Source organism: Felis catus, chromosome B1 (assembly GCF_018350175.1).
Source record: "Felis catus isolate Fca126 chromosome B1, F.catus_Fca126_mat1.0, whole genome shotgun sequence".
NCBI lineage: Eukaryota > Metazoa > Chordata > Mammalia > Carnivora > Felidae > Felis > Felis catus.
In genome coordinates, this window is record NC_058371.1 from 2,160,001 (window position 1) to 2,177,626 (window position 17,626).

At 49.1% G+C, this 17,626-nt stretch overlaps 1 long non-coding RNA gene across 2 annotated transcripts in view; it reads left to right on the plus strand.

The window, feature by feature from the left end:
• LOC123384725 overlaps positions 1–4,261 on the plus strand; it is a 163,781-nt gene extending 159,520 nt beyond the window's left edge. For both annotated transcript variants that reach the window (XR_006596199.1, XR_006596202.1), the window contains one exon: positions 3,529–4,261. This is a non-coding gene — a long non-coding RNA (uncharacterized LOC123384725). The remainder of the gene's footprint in view (positions 1–3,528) is intronic.
• The last annotated feature ends 13,365 nt before the right edge of the window (positions 4,262–17,626 follow it).

Below are 17,626 nucleotides of genomic sequence, written 5' to 3' on the forward strand. Positions count from 1 at the left end.
TGTGATAATTGATGACTTCTAAATTCCTGCCTCCCTGGTGATAGTTTTTTTAAATCTGTTTATCTTTCATTTCTTACTTTTTCATAGGTGAAAATTTTTCCTATTAAAATGAATGAGATGTCTAAAAAGTTGTTTAATTAATGGTTTCTTAGTGGTATGCATTTCAACAACTGGCTTCTGAAAATGACCCTAGCTAAAGCAGATATTAAAAATACATTTATCTCCTGGTGGTGAATGTCAATATTTTGGGTGCTTAGGCTTCTGGAAGAAGTGAGGCAGTTGGTAGTGTGAGCAGTGAGGAATTTGCAAACACAGAGTAGAGGACTCGTAAAACCTATCCAAATCCTAGGAAATCATGAAATATCTGATTCATCGCCATACTTCTGTGTAAGTGTTACCCAAAGAGAAAGAGCCGGTAATACAGGTGTTATTTCTTTCTAAGCATTTGACTTCGATTGAGTGCACGCTGGCATTTTACTTTTTAGCAGTAAAATGGAACCTTTCTCCAACCACTGCTTGACGAGCAAATGTCCGGGCATTGTCCAGTGGGCACAGGTCAGAGTGCTCTGCATTGGGTCAAGCCCCCTTTCTCATTTTGGTTGCTGTACTCTCTGGGTCCCTCTTACTACGGGGCCCAGGGCTCAGGTGGCAGGGGTGTGACGTGCAGAAAGCCCTGGGTGCTCACGGAGGAGCCCCGTTCTTTCATCTTGGGTCATCGGTATTGCTAGGGGGGTGTCTCAGTCTGCTCGTGGCCATAACAAAATCCCACAGACTGGCTCTTAAACGACACACACTCATTCCTCCTAGTTCTGGAGGCTGGAAATCCCGATCAAGGCATCCGTAGGGCTGGTGTCTCCTGAGGCCTCTGTCCTTGGCGTGCAGACAGCCGTCCTCTCCCGGTGCCCGCATGGGGTTTGCTCCGAGCTCACATGCCCCTGGTGTCTCCTCTTACAGGATTCCTATTGGATCAGGACCCCTCCCTTACGATGTCACATAACTTTAATTACCTACCCAATTAACCTAATTAACTATCTACTTAATTAGTTAACCTTACTTACTTATCTCTCAATACAGTCACTGGAGGGGAGGTTTAGGGCTTCAATCTATGAGTTTTGGGATTTGATGAAACTGGGAAGCACGCACACAAGTGAAGGACCGAGCGTTCTGACAATTATAGGAAACCAGGAGAAAGAGAAAGAACAGGAGGTAATTGGTTTAAGGAGGGGTTTTTCAGGTCATGGGAAGAAATCCCACCAAGCAGGCAATGTCTGCACGCAAGAGTAAACAGGTCTATCAGACATTGTGCTAATATACTTATACACATATCGCTGTCTATGTAATAATATATATTACATATCATATCTTTTTTTACATGTAATTTTCATAAAACTTGGCATGTACACGTGTTGCACTGTGTGGAAACTGAGTCTCGGAAGGTTTTATCGGTATGCGCGAGCTTACCCGGCTGGCAGCTGTCCAAGTTGGGGCACGGATCCAGGTATATTTGACCCCAAAGACACTTTCCGTGGTTTCACACCAGTAGCGAGGAACCCCAGAGCCAGGTCAAGGAGCCAGGTTGCACCAGGTTCTCAAGACTCATGTGTTAAATTTATTATTTATTTATTTATTTGAGAGAGAGAGAGAGAGAGAGAGAGAGAGTGTGTGTGTGCAAATGGGGGAGGGGTAGAGAGGCAGAGAGGGAGGGAATCGTAAGCAGGTTCCATGCTCAGCATGGAGCCCAACATAGGGCTCGATCCCATGACCCTGGGATCGTGACCTGAGCCCAAGAAATCAAAAGTTGGATGTTCAGCCGACTGAGCCCCCCAGACGCCCCAAGAGTCCCATGTTAGTACCATGTTCCAGCTCAGTGTTCAGTGGTCTCGTGTGGGTAGCTTGAACTGGGCCATCTTGTGAGAGCGGTGAAACCCGGGATTGTGAGTAACTTGGTCTGCATGTGTTGTGCAAGATGAGCAAACATTTCTAATAAATTTTAACGTGATACACGAGCGATGTCTTCCGATTCGAGTAGTACGTGCCGCCGAACGTCACGTGATCCCAACTGAGCCAATGGTTCTTGAAATTCACTTTGATACCGAGTGCTGTGGATGACAAGCGTGTTTCTGGAACGAATTATGCTCGGAAACCAAGGTTTTACTGTATTTGCATCGTGAACATATGCACTTTGCTTCCATTCAGGGCTCTCCCTCTGCTCAGGCCCTGTTGCCAGCGCACGGCTGAGACGGAGACTCTGTTTTATTTCCTGGCAGGACCAGCACAGGGGGAAAGATCTCAGGGTGCATGAATTCGAGGGGTAAGAAGGAGTTAGAAGCATAGATGCAGGAGAGAGCATAAGCGAGTGGGGTTTTTCTGGAGGACCCGCAGCATTACGTTTCGATCAGTCCCAGAGCGAGCATCACAGTGGCCAGGATGCTCCGTGAGGTTGCACAGACCATGATAGGGTTAGGTCGGTGGGCTTCCACAGCCCTTGGGCCCAAGCGGAAACCTCAGTCCATGGGAAGTTCGGTCTGTGGCGGCTCAGTGACTGTACCTGAATCATTTATTAAACCTCACTGCTGTTCTGTGGAGCATACACAGAAGAAAGAGAAGTGAGGATATATGTCCTGCTTCGAGAATCGCTGTCTCAAGGGCGCCTGGGTGGCTCAGTCAGTTAGGCATCTGACTTCAGCTCAGGTCACGATCTCACGGTCTGTGAGTTCGAGCCCCGCGTCGGGCTCTGTGCTGATGGCTCGGAGCTTGGAGCCCGCTTCGGATTCTGTGTCTCCCTCTCTCTCTGCCCCTAACCCACTCACATTCTGTCTCTGTCTCTCTCAAAAATAAACATTAAAAAAAGAAAAAGAAATTAAATAAAAAAAAAAGAAAGAAAGAAAGTAGGATGTTAGGTGCCAGGGACCGAGGGGATAAAAAGTAAGGAGTTAGTGTTTAGTGGGTACAGAGGTTTAGTTTTGCAAGACAGAAAGGTCCCGGAGCTGCTTCACAACAACGTGGACGTGCTTAACACGACTGAACAGTATGCGTGAAATGGTGAATTTTGTTAAGGGTTGTTTTTTGGCTTTTTTTCGACCACAATGTTAAGAAATTAGAAAGTAAATGTGAGTGAGCTTATCAAAATCCCGTGAGAGTTCTGTGCCCATAGAGCTGGGCAACCTTCTTGTGGCAGGAAGCGCATCAGACTACAGGACCGACACCCACCTGTTGGCAGCCGTGACAGTCCCCACCCCATCCTGGGCTGCTCGTCCACCGAATTAGGCCAACGGCTCCTGCCCGCCAGCCGCCAGTGCTGGCCGGAAAGCAAATGGCACTGTGCGTGCTCAGATGAAAAGTGTCCAGTCCGCCCCGAACAGAGCCCTGGATGCATTATCCTTTCTTTTGAGAATCGAGACACATTTCCTTTGGAAACGGCTTGCACCCAGAGCTGCAGGTCTTGTGAGCAGCTGGGTTTGGTTCCTGATTGTTTTGAGAAAACTGTCTCAGGGAATTGGTTGTAATCTCGCCCTCTTCTTCTTGCAGTCAGAACAGTGAACTCGTGACTCCTTCTGTTCCCGTCTCCCGGGGCAGCGCTCCCCACGCCAGCCAGGGCGCTGCACCTATCCATGGCTTTTTGAGGCTCCGGCTACCGCACAGGGGCGTTGTGAAGATTGAGGTCTATTTGGTAATTGAAGTTTGTGATATGATTTGAGTTCCTTCAGGATGACTTCATGTAAATGTCTTACAGTGATTGCAACAATATGGAGGAAGGCAAATGGTAAGGAAATAAAACAAAATAACAATGAAATAAAATAAAAATAAAGATGAAATAAAATAAAATAAAATAAATAAAATAAAATAAAAGGAGGCAAAGAAAGCCATTTTCTCTGTGAACCTAACAAACAGAACAAAACAAAGCCCCTAAATCAGAAGAACTGTTGCAGGTGAATCTGAAAAATGCTGAGTATCACATGTGCTCCTTCAAACCCAGGACGAAGCACAAGTCTGATTTTATTCAAGGGTTAAAAGGGCAAGAGTGAAGAATGTATATAATATCTGCCTTCTTTTGACTATGTCTCGCAGGAGAAAAATGTATTCTGAAATGACTGACAACTTGGGGGAAAATTAGAGCGCTCGTATTCTAAGTACCTTGTTCAGAGCATACCATGAAAAGTATGAATTTATAAAATAAAAAATGAGGGGCCCCTGGGTGGCTCCGTCGGTCAAGGTTCCGACGTCAGCTCAGGTCATGATCTTGCGGTTTGTGGGTCCCAGCCCCCCGTCTAGGTCTGTGCTGACAGCTCGGAGCCTGGAGCCCGCTTCGGATTCTGTGCCTCCCTCTCTCTCTGCCCCTCCCCCACTCACGCTCTGTCTCTCTCTGTCTCAAAAATAAGCATTTAAAAAAATAAAATAAAATAAAATAAAATAAAATAAAATAAAATAAAAAGTGATCTTGTGGTTATTGGTTCCCCCAAACCGTGTCACTAATTATTTCGTTTCAGTCTGTCACCTGCCCGAGCTCTAGATGCTGGAATAGCATTCGGCATGGCCAGAATTCTTGAGCCCAACTCAGAGCTCCCCGCGTGCCCCAAGTTACTCATTCTTTCCTGGTCGTTTTCCGTACGGGTGTGGCTCACTCAGCCATTATAGACAAAGGACAAACAGGGAAGAAGTTTGGGGAAAGAAATGATTCCTTGAGAAATGCAAACGAAATGAAGCGAAACAAAAGACATACAAAGATGCATTTCATCACAAAAATGAGTAAGAGGGATGTGTTCCATCGAGCACAACGGAACTAAGAGATGACAAAGAGGAACCGGAAAGGACCACTTGTTCGGAAGGAAGGGCAACGCAAAGGAACGTCCTCGGGCAGCTTCAGGGCCACCGTGAGCGTGACCTTCTCACGGGAGCCCCGTTCTTGTGAAGCGCAGCACGTGGCTTGGAGTCCCAGAACCTACGTGGGACCACAGCCCGCTTTGGGAGGAAGTTCAAACGTCCTGTTGCAAGCAGCACGCTTCAGACCTGGAAATGCCCACCGCCTCTGCTCAGCACGGCCCGTGGGACGCCGTGCCTTCTGGGGAAGCCTCAGGAATTGGTTGTGTGTGTTTTGGAGCAAATACTCTGCCCTTCACCCCCGCACCTCAGCTCTCCACTTATCTGCAATCTCTTGGACAAGAAGCAGGTGCTGGGGTGGTTGCCAGGTATTGATTCCAGATAGAACTGCAATTCTAGACACTCGTCACACATAACATGGAACAACATGAGTGCTGATATTTGGAACTACTGGGTTTTGTTAGTCATTTATTTAGTACAATTGTTAAGCAATTCTCAAGGTCTGAATTGCATTTTTTCTACATGTCTCACAGTTACTTTTCTTTTTCTTAATTTAATGTTTATTTATTTTGGAGAGAGAGAGAGAGAGAGAGCATGGGAGGGGCAGAGAGAGAGGGAGACACAGAATCTGAAGCAGGCTCCAGGCTCCGAGCTGTCAGCACAGAGCCCGACACGGGGCTTGAACTCATGGACCGTGAGATTATGACCTGAGCCAAAGTTGGACGCTTAACCGACTGAGCCACCCAGGCACCCCTCATAGTTACTTTTCAAAAAAAAATAAATGTGATCAAGTTGCTTCCCCCCCCCCATGTATGCTAATTAAATAAAAATATTGATGAATTTTTTTAGATAATTTGACGAGGATTTTTAAAAAGATAGCCTTCTGATGTATAATCGTTGAAGAATTTTTTTAAAAGCCTAGAATGTATTTCTTTAACGTCAAAGAAGTAATCTGCGAAACAACACGCCCTGTGTGTGTCTGTACCCCCCTCCTCCTCACGCAGGGGTCAGACAGGTTGAATCAAGAAAACAGCTGCGACCCCGTCACTCAAGGAAAACACTCAGACCGGGGACCAGATAGAAGGGCACACGGCAACTACGTTTCACCAGGGAGGAGGGAACTCATTGTGTAGTTTGACATTTTCTATCCAATGTCTTCCTGGTTTATGTCTGTTTAATGTATTCAAAGCAATAAATACCAGCTGTTGTTTTCCTAGCCTTCACCGGCAAATAAAGAAGGGTACCAGGAGGCCAACGTACCTGCCAACGAGGGAGTTCTGGAAGGAAGTTAACATGCAGAAACCGTGAGCGATTCCGAAGCAGGGTGATGATTAATAATTTCATATTGAAATCCCCCAGAGGTTGGCGTACTCTGTTTGTGTAGATTGTTCAGGGAAGACGGCACGAAAGGAACCCTTCCTTTCTCCATAACGGGCAGGACCCTGGGGGCTTTCTTTACCTCGACCCCTGGGTTCGTGTTATGGACTGAATGTGTCCCCTCCGATTCGTTGAAATCCTAACCCCCAGGGTGATGGTGTTGGGAGGTGGGGCCCTGGGAGGGGTGACTGGGTCATGCGGGTGGGACCCCATGATGGGATTAGTGCCCTTATAACACACCCTCCCTCCTCCATGTGAGGTCCCAGCGAGAAGACTACGGTCAAGTGTGGACCAGGAAGCAGTTCTCACCAGACCGAATCTGCTGATGGCCTTGATTTTAGACTTCTGGCCTCCAGAACTGGGACGATAAATGCCTGAGAAGCCACCCAGTCTATAGCGTCATGTCATAGCAGCTCGAATGGACTAAGCTGGGTGGTATGATTGTCCTTTCCTGGGTCAGGGCGGACACCGGCTGGGTCCCCTCGGGACTTTGTGGGGAGAGCGTAGGGATGAGAAGAAGGCGGTGTTGTGCGTTCTGAGAGACCTTCTCAATAGAAGGTGACTAGTGAGGTGAGTGCCGGCTAGGCCTGGGGTCCCTGCACCCCACGTGAGGTCAGAAGGTACGTAGGGATGCCAGGGTGGCTAGAGGAGCGCCCCCACTTAACTCACAGAGTTCTGCAGCTGCCCCACTTTGTAACTTCCTAGGACCACCTTGGGCGATCGACTTTACCTCTCCGGACCTCAGGCATCTCATCTCGTAGGACAACACTTGGGAGGATAGAACCGGCATCTAGGGCGTGACCGGCCGATGCCGAGACCGTGCTGGGACTGGCTGTACGCAGGGACCGTCCTGGCGTGTCTGCCCTCTTGCTCTGCAGGCTCGTCCGAGGGACCCGCTGCAGCATCGTGTAGCCAGCGAGCCCGGGGACGCAGACCCCACGGCCCCGGCCCCGTTTCTGCTGCACTGCAGGGCTGCAGGACCAGAATGATCAAAGCAGAAGTGGAGAGAATAATGAGATTCGACTGCTGTTGATTTATTGCTGCCTTGCCGTGTCGGCCCCGAGGCTGTTCACTCAATGATTTACAAAAACAACGCGAAAGCTGGCATTTTATCCTCATCCGATAATGGAAAACCTCATTTCTTTAATCTTAATGATCTGGTTCTATTTTCACTTTCATCATCTCCATTCCTGTACTTATGACATTTCGTGACGCAGGCTTCTGCTGGGCGGTGGGAAAGTCCCGTATGCATCCCTGCCTTTTCCATGGCTGCGTCTTGGAGGCCTGATCAATATTATTTTAGTGGGGACTGCCCCCAGATCGTCGGGGCATTAGAATCCATGTTCGAACGTAGAAATGTGGCATAGCACAAATAATTGACCTCTAAGTTCTTTGGAGAAAATGACTGATACGTAGAGATGGGCCAGATACCAAATCTATTAGGTTATGAATCCTTCGAACCATCCAAGGAATAAATATTGCAGCCCAGTTTTACAAGTTAGAAAAAAGAAAAAAGTTCTGAAACTTAAGTGAGTTTTGCGACTCAGCAGCAATAACGGGAACGTGTCCACACAGCTTCTGAGACTCCAGAATATCAGATTTTTCTCTGGCTTCTTAATCCTTTCACAACAGAAACAAAGGAAGCACAGAATGTTAGAGCTGAGACTTTTTTTTTTTTGAAGTGTATTTATTTTGGGAGAGAGAGAGAGCGAGAGCGGGAGCTCAAGCAGGGGAGGGGCGGAGAGAGAGAATCCCAAGCGGGCTCCCTACTGTCAGCACAGAGCCCGCCCCGGGGCTCAAACACGCGAACTGTGAGATCCTGGCCTGAGCCGAAATCAAGAGTCGGGAGCTTAAGCTTCATCAAAAGTCGCTCCCCAGGCGCCCCAGAGCTGAGACCGTTCGTCTGTCGTCGCTCCGCGTAAGAGGCGACGGAGCCTGGGTGAAGTCAAGTCTCCAGGGAGGCTTAGGGGTAGTTAATGACGGGTACAAGGACAGCAGGGTTCCGCTGTCTGTCTACAACATTGAAACACGAACGAGGCCACATGGACGTCTCCACTCCTAACCCAAGCTGCCGCGCAGATGGTCCAAGAGACAGCGGCTCACGTGTTGTCTCCCTCGCCTTCCCGATGGCCCCGTTGCCGGCTGTGAGACTTGGGGAAGCGACCCCGGGAAAACCGCCTTCCTTGCCCGTTTGCAAAGAAGATGGTTCTGAGAAGCCAGCTTAATTCTGGACACCACAGCAACGAGATGCCGTCATTTGCCGGAAGAAATACCACGTACTGGGCGTTAGAAAAACGTGGTGGTGTTGCTACCTGAGTGGCGGTGGCACACAGAGGGTTCGGGGCTGAGAATAATCGGCGGAGGGCGTGTTGTTAGGACCGTGCGTGGCTGAGACGGGGCCGCAAGGCGGTGGGTTATTCATGTGCGTTTATTTGTTCAGCAACACAACCCGCAAACGTTTGTCGGTCGCTATGGCACCTGGGGCGCGGCGTCTGGCAGGGGCTGGGAGCAGGGAGACGCAGGGATGGACCCATGTGAGCCGGAGGCTGGGGCCGCGTGGGGTGCACCCGGAGTGGCCGTGGATGTCACCGGGGATGAGGCAAAGTTGTCACAATGAGGAGGAACCACGGGAGCAACTAGGGATCACGGAAGAAAATGTCCCCTGGCCTCGGGACGCAGAGTGGGCCCACCGTTCCCCGTCCTTCCCTCCAGATGGGCGGCCGCAGCACCGTGGTGAAGGACAGGGACCCTGGACCCTCCCTCCCTGCTGTCCTCCGAGGGGCCCCGACGGGCCGCGATGCCATCCACCTGCATGTCTGACACCCACCACTGGCAGCGGCTGGAGGGTCTTCTGCAGTTCCGGAGCCCGGACCCCTTGAAGCAGCTTGTTCTGGGGTGAGAGGTCCGCAGGGGGCGCGGCAGAGTGCCCGGTGACAAGTGTGCAGCTAGCCCGGGCGGGCCCCAGGCCGAGTGCAGGCGCGAGGACCAGAGGCGGGAAGACGGCGAGTTTAGAGGCCATTCTTCCGAACGGGGTCACCCGAGGGCCACCCGCACAGTCTGCACGTAACAGCATCGCCGCGGGACCAAGGCAGGGGTTTGTGTTAGCGTCCACCACAGGATGCGGACAGGTGGGGACACTCGGGCTTGACGCCTAGGACACGGCAAGTGGCCACGGCCCCACGGACAGGCTGCCCTGTGGGTGTGACCTCCAGGCACGTGGGGCAGCGGCGGCGACAGAGGCATCATGGAGACTTGTGCCATTATCACACTTGGCGGTGTCGCCCGTGTGCACACATCTGCCCAGCCCCTAGCAACCCGTGTGTCAGGGAGGGTGGAGTCTGTCTAGTCACGAGCTGCAGGTACCGGGAGGGTGGGGTGGGGGCGGGCTCTCTACCCCGTCCTTGTCCCCTGCCCCCCTCCTCCACCTGCGTCCGTGTTTAGGTGTTAGTTCATCTCATCAGGAACTTTTGCAGCAGCAGGACTAGAACCGCAAGGTGACATCACACGTGTCCCCTAACGGCCGTAGCCCAGTGACGCCCACATTCTGCCAGGCGTCCCTCGGGAACGTGTGTCCCGAACACGAAAGTGAGGCCGCATCTCTGAAGGTGAGCCAGAGGACCCGGAATTACTCCCCAGTCCGTTGATCTCTGCGATTTCGGAAACCTTTGTGTCTCTTTTTCACCAGCAATAAACGCACAGCTGAAAACCTCAAACCCCCTGTGCGCCTTGAATCGTTCGCTGCTGTCGTCAGCAGCCCCACGGATGCCAGACAGGTGCTCGGGCTCCGTTTCTTCCGGACCCTCTTGGGGCTGCCCCTTCATTGTCTCACGGTTCTCCCAGCGGGTTCCCGCCTTGTCTCCCTCCCCTTCCCCCAAGCTAGCCTGCCCGGAACAGCATTTACGTCAAGTCTGGACGTGGCAGGAAAGCCTTAAGGGTTTCTCACTTCTTGCAGGATAACAGGTCCAGATATCTCAGACAGGACTTCAACCGTCATCCCAATCGAACGTCCGCCTCCCCGCACGACACGGCCTCCAGCTCACCCGAATGCGAAGCCTGTACAGCCCAGCCCGGCCCAGGCTCCCCTTGGGCCAGGAGTGCGCTTGCATTTGTGAGCGCTCTCTCCTGCCCACAGTCCCCTCTCCCTACCTGCGCCTCTGCTGATCCCCCTTATGCATCTGGTACCTCCTTTCCCGTTCACTGTCAGAGGCGGACTCTTGCCGCCCGAGAGCGTGGGGTCCCGGAATCAGAACCCAGATGGGGCTCCATTGCCCACTGCTTGGTAGCTGTGTGAGCCTGGGAAATCAAAGGCGACCTCTCTGGTCCTCAGACCGTGCCTGTTATTCACAGCGGCCGTGGCAACACGGGGGCCGATGGCCCAGAAGACCTGGTCATGGTGTCTGCTGGCTCCCGGACCCCTCACCCATGGTGGGCGTCTTGGGCATTGCCCTCTGGTCGTCGCCGATCCCCGGACGGCCTCAGAGGACGGCCGAGCAGCCTGCCCAGAACACAGCCCTATTTCACAGAGTTGGGCTTCGCCGGCCAACGACCTGAGTGCCGGAGCGTCCCCCCGAGGTGAGCTTCTCTGCCTCAAACCGTCACTGCCTTCACTTGCACATCATTTCCTCCTTGTAGTGCAATGGGCCTAACGCGCCCAGCGTCGGCGAGGCCAGGGGGACCTCAGCCCTGCCCGGAGCGGGGCCCCGCTTAGGGCAGCACGCGCCGGCTCTCCGTCTGTCCCACTCGTGCACCCTGCACCCGTGCACCTCCTCCTTCCCAACCGCCAGCTCCTGCCGTCCTAGACACTTTTCCTTGGCTGTTAACTTGATAATTTCTTTTATAAGTGTAGGGCAACACTTTTATTTCCACTCAGGACTACGTGCATCCAATCCCTTAACCTTCTGTAGGCGCTTTTCTGAAATGCCGCCTCCTTACACAAAGGCTGCTGGCGGTGTGTGTTCTCACACTGGTTTCTTCCTGATTTCCTCCCTTAAGACTAATAAGCTACGGTATAGAATTCATTCGAAGCATGTGCTTTGTGTTGTCACGGACGGTGTATGATGGAAAACTCAGTGGTTGAGCAGGACCTCGGTTTAAGACTTAGGTAAACGTAACTTGATCAATGCGTGCCATTTCGACAAATTCTACGGCAAATTCACGTGGAAATTTGAACCACTTTCTGTCACGCTGTGTTACTTTACCCGCATGAGTGTCATGAAGCACTTACGATTCTGCCAATGAATCTAGATTTTTTCCGAGGTGAACGGGATCACAGGGGTGCAGGGCCGATGACTGGAACATGACGGGTCGGAATGGAAACCCACCGGACAGACAAAAAGTACAGACTTTATGCCTGAGATTCAGGACACTGTGGGTCCGTGTGGCAGGTGGTCCTGTCCCTCTCCCTGATCCTCCGGGCGGGCCAGGCGGGGCTTCAGCCGACCCATAGCACACACTCTCAGTCAGGTGCACCTGTAAATCTGCTGGCTTTAAACCAGAGGCAGGTGCTGTTTATGTCCCCAGGTAAGGGAGTTCTGCACAGCCACATTTGCATGCCCCCTCCTTGCATACCCGCTCCTGCTTTTCCAGGCGGGTCCTCGTGCCCGTGCCAGACCTGGCCCCGACCACGCTCAGCTGCCACGGGCTGCATCTCAGCGGCCACGTTGCCTGTTTGTCAAGGCTGGATGCCCGGCTGTCTGTTCTTGAGCCGGGACTCCCCCTGTTTGTAGCACGAGCCTTAGGCATCGTTAGAAGCATCTTGACTTCTAACAGCAACAGAACATTCCAGACCCGTCCTGATTTTCTGCCCGAAGACACGGATCCGGCACTAACTGGTGCTTCTGGCAGAGAACAGGACGAGAGGCCAGAATCTGGGTGACAGAGGTCCAAAGTGGACGTCGCTTCTGACTGCTGCACGAGGCGGCCTTTTATGCAGGACTGATGCAGGACCCGTTCCCTTTCAGTTCTGGTTTGCTTCGTTTTATGTTTTTAAAATGTCACGAGATCGTACGTCTGATGATTCTAATTTAACGTTCCTCTCTCTCATTCCCTTCACACCTTGCTTTAATATACGAGTTTATTAACTAATTCCCCTGCTTCTGAGTTTCTCTCCAAGAACCTCGATGTACTTTTACACACACTGGCATACAAAATTTTATGTGGGGCTTATGATGCAGCCTCTGAAGTTTAGCAATGTATTATCTTCCTTTTCCTTCATGTCTATGCTTGGCTAAGCATCCTGGGTAGATGCTAGTGTTGAGGGTCCGGGTCCTGCTTTCCATGAGCAGCTACTATACAGAGCACCAGCTCCCTGCATGTAACACAGAAGCAAGCAGACAGGTGCCTGGTGGCTCAGTTGGTTAAGTGTCCGACCGAGGTCATGATCTCACCGTTCACTAGTTCGAGCCCCGCGTCGAGCTCTGTGCTGACAGCTTGGAGCCCGTTTCGGATTCTGTGTCTCTCCCTCTCTCTGCCCCTTCTCTGCTCGCGCTCTGTCTCTCTCTCTCTCAAAAGTAAATAAACGTTAAAAATATTAAAAAAAAAAAGCAGACAGAAGCCTTCAGGCTGATGCCATGGGGTTTACAAACTCAAGGTCAATGATATAGCCGATGGTCATGTAATGCGTTGAAAAAAAGAAAAGAGAAAAAAAGACAATGTGGAAATTATTTTGGCTCTCAAGGATTTATTTAAAATCCTTCTTTAGGGGCGCCTGGGTGGCGCAGTCGGTTAAGTGTCCGACTTCAGCCAGGTCACGATCTTGCGGTCCGTGAGTTCGAGCCCCGCGTCAGGCTCTGGGCTGATGGCTCAGAGCCTGGAACCTGTTTCCGATTCTGTGTCTCCCTCTCTCTCTGCCCCTCCCCCGTTCATGCTCTGTCTCTCTCTGTCCCAAAAATAAATAAAAGTTGAAAAAAAAATTAAAAAAAAAAATCCTTCTTTAAATGTGAACAGACATTTCTCCAAAGAAGACATCCAGATGGCCAACAGACACATGAAAAGATGCTCACCGTCACCCATCACCAGGGAAACGCAAATCAAAACCACCAGGAGATATCATCTCACACCTGTCGGAATGACTAAAATAAAAAAAAAAACAACAACCAGAAACCACAAGTGTTGGCGAGGATGTGGAGAGAAGGGAACCCTCTTGCGCTGTTGGGGGGAACGCAAACTGGTGCAGCCTCTCTGGAAAACGGTGTGCAGATTCCTCAGAAAGTGAAAAACAGAACTGCCCTACGACGCAGCAATTGCACTCGTGGGGATGTATCCTCAGTATCGAAATTCAGATCTGGAAGAGATACCTGCACTGCATGTTCGCTGCGGCACCGTTGACCGTGGCCAGGATACGAAACAGTGTAAGTGTCCATCGACAGACTCATGGATACAGCGATGTGATGTATATGTACAGTGCGGTCCTGGGGGCCTTGCAGAGACAGGAATTTCTGCTGTGGGCAGCAACCTGGATGGATACTGTGCGATTCCACTGCTGTGAGGCATCTGAAACAGGCCAGTGCGTAAACTCAAGGACTGGGGTGGTGTTGTCAGGGGCTGGGGGAGGGGAAACGGGCACGATTAATCAGCAGGCATCTAGCTTCAGGCAAGCAAGACGAATAGGGTCTAGAGACCGGACGTACAACACCGTACCTGAGGTCATCGCTAACGTGGGCTTACAGTTTGGGAGGAGGGCAGGTCTGCTGTTACATGTTCTCACAACAATAGTTTATTTAGTTTGTTTATTTACATATGTATGTATGTATGTATGTATGTATGTATGTATTTATTTATTTATTTATTGTCTGTTAAATGTTTGTTTATTTTTGAGAGACAGAGTGCAAGTGGGGGAGGGACAGAGGGAGAGGGAGACACAGAATCCGAAGCAGGATCCGGGCTCCGAGCTGTCAGCACAGAGCCCGACGCGGGGCTTGAACCCACGAACTGTGAGATCGTGGCCTGAGCCAAAGTCAGGCGCTTGCCCGACTGAGTCCCCCAGGTGCCCCAACAATAATTTTTTTAAAGAGTAAAATAAAATACAATAAAATCCTCCTTGAACTTTTTCTCATTTCCGCTTCACTGTTTTATTTTGTGCACATTTTCTTTTACCGGTGTCACTGTCCTTCCTGGGGAAGGGGGTAGCGGCTGCTTTATTGCCAGAGTCGACCCTTTAGAGGTCCCAGGACACACATGCAGTCTGCCTCAGTTTCCCTCAATGCCAGCCCTCAGACGTGGCTCAGGAGGTAAATGAACTTAATGAAAAGCCAACCCGAGACCCACCTGTCGTGATGAGAAGTCCACATCCACGGTGGACAGGGGATGGCTCCTCGATCCTGCACGGTTTTCTTCCCGTCACTTGCGTCTCTGTCCAAACGTGCCCTCCTCACAGAGGCCACACCTGGAAATCCACATCAAGATTCTTCCCGCCAACCTTTCTCCATCTACACTATGCCACCCTGTGTCCTGCGTGGCCACGTTCCCCAGCTGAAATTCTTTCTGCCTGTCTTTCCACTAGAATACAGTAGACTCAAATACTAGTTCCGCAAACGCTTAGTGAAGAAGTAAAAGCAATCCCGATCGCCGTAGATGTGGTGTTAATTCTATGTGGCAGCTTGGCCATGCCGTGGCACCTGCCTTTGGTGAAACACCCACCTTAGATGTTACTGCAAAGATGTCTTTTAGATGAGATTAGGATTGAAATCGATAGACTTTGAGTAAAGTGGGTTACTCTCCACCATGTGGGTGGGCCTCGTCCGATCAGTGGAAGGCCTGACAGAAAAAGACTGACAGCAGAAGAGGGACTTCTGCCAGCAGACTGCCTTTGGACTTGAGCTGCAACATCAACTCTTCCCTGAGTCTCCAGTCTTCTGTCTTTCCCTGCATGTTTCAGGCCCACCAGCCCCCACAAATGTGTAAACCATCCCTTAAAATCTCTCCGTCTCATGTATATCTATTTATCTATCTATCTATCTATCTATCTATCTATCTATCTATCTATCTCTATACATATCCTCCTATATTCTATGTTCATATATATGCTCTCTCTATATCTTATATATATGTGTGCGTGTGTATATATATTTCCAATATATGTCATCCTAAGTATCCATATATATACTTAATCATAATTACTAAATAAAAAAATGACTTAGGGCACTGAATGCTCAAAGCAACTCAGATTATTTAGTTAATGTGTTTATTTCACTGATGAAGACATTGGACCAATATGGGAATTTAGGTGACTTTTTCTCTTACCAGTGATAAATTATTATTATTATTATTATTATTATTATTATTATTATTATATATCAATGTGTTTAATTAAAAAAACCCGATTATGTTAATGCAAGTTGTTTTGACAGAGGTAGCCATGAGATTTGATAACATAACTAATTTTTTGGTAATTCTGTCCATCAGGATATAGAGGTATTCATTTTTTTAGCGCTGCTATAGCAAATTATCATAAACTTGCTGACTCGGAACAATAGAAATGAATTCCCACATAGATCTGGAGATCAGAAATCCAAACTGTCATAAGGGATGGGATCCCTGGAAGGCTCTGAGGGAGGACCCGTTCCAGGCTCTGTCCTGGCTTCTACTGGTGGTGGGATCCTTGGTTTGTAGACACATCACTCCTATCTCTGCCTGTCCTCACATGGTCTCTCTCTCTGTGGTCTGGGTGTCCAAATCTACCTCTTGTTGTTGTTATAGGGACACCTGTTATTCAACATAGAGCCTAGTGTATTTCCAGGATGATCTCATCTCAGATTCTTAACTCACATCTTAACTTACAACTTAAAGGACATCAGCAAAGACCCTGTCTCCAAATAAAGTCACATGTGTAGGTCCCACAAGATAGGACACACTCATATCTTTTTGGAGTCACTCTTTAGCCCACTAAAATAGATTTTTTTTGCCATTAATATATCACAAACTCATTACGGGCATTATGAAATGATAATGAATCCTGATTCTGGCCAAATACCTCATTTTTAGTAATATAGTTCTCATTCCAGTTACTTGAAAATAATATACAGAGGTTTACATTTTGGAAAAAAAAACATGGTATGTTTGCCAGTGGAATCCAAAGTATGAGGAATCACATAGAAAAGAAGACAGTTTCTGTAACCACACTCTGACTTTTTTTGCAGCCAAGGCAAAGATGGGAATGTTACCAAAACACAGAAAAACTGTACCTTATTCCTCTAAGAAAGAGAGCATCACTGATGTCATCGAGACCTGGAATATCATTGGCATGTGAACTCTTACCTAAACAACATTAAAAAACCAAACCAAACAAAACCAACAGGATCACAAATCCAAGAGCTTTCCTCCATAATTAACAAACAAACAGAAACCACTTTCATTCAGGTTTCATCCCATTTCTGTGAAACCTCAGGACACACTGTTGATCACGATATTGGTAACATAATAGGTCAAGAGATGCAGAAACCCAGGCTGGATGGTACAGTGTCTTTCCCAATTGGTCCCGCCTCTGGCGTCCCTTGTACAATCCGATGCTCACTCTCACTCCTAAACGAATGGCAAAGGCCAGGGCAGATTTTGCTTTGAGTAAAAACACACAAAAATGATAAAATGTTTAAAAAGGAAACAAAGAGAATGCCCTCTGTGTAAAGTTTCATGTGTTCTGCATGAACATAGCATAAAATTCAGCACAGTATCAGCCAATGTCGAGTGAGTCTCAGGTGCTGAGTGAGGTGGCAAAGTGTAAGCTCCCACTTGGGTCTGTCAGACTACGGATGCAGCGTGGAGGGACGCACCTGTGCTTTATGTAGGCCAACCCGGCGGTCCCTCCTCCCTGCTTAGAGTATTTCCTATCCCTTACCTAGTTTTCAAATTCATATGTTCCCTTCAAGATATTTTCTTCACTTCTAGTTTTAGCTTTTGAGGCTTTGTTCCGAAAAAAATAGTCACTCCAGAAATAGTAAGTCTCCCCACCGGGTTCTCTTAGCAATCGGGCATTTCCTTTCCTGGCATTTATCTGTCAGGTTGTCATTATTCATTCGTGGATTTCTCTTTCCCACTAGACCATGTATTAGTTATTCTTTCATACTCCTAGAGACGAGCACAGCAGTTGGCACAATGTAGCTGACTCATAAATTTTTAAAGCAAATATGACTGGTGTCTAAGACTATATTAATCAGCTGTGTTTTGGATTTATGGGTCACCTGCACAACATCAAAGGTTCTTAAATGTTTTAGCCGCCTGCAGTCACTTTCCAAGTTGAAGTATTCTTTACTAGAGCTAAGGGACCATCATTCTTGGACACCTGTCCTTCTGGGACAGTCTTGGTGTCTTGGTTACATCTGTTGTCCCAGGGTAGTTCTAATAACATACTTTCTAAGAGCCGAAAGTGCCCTGGTTTGGATGAGAAATTATATTTGCCCTAAAGATAATGTAATAATGACATTTTTCATTTAATATG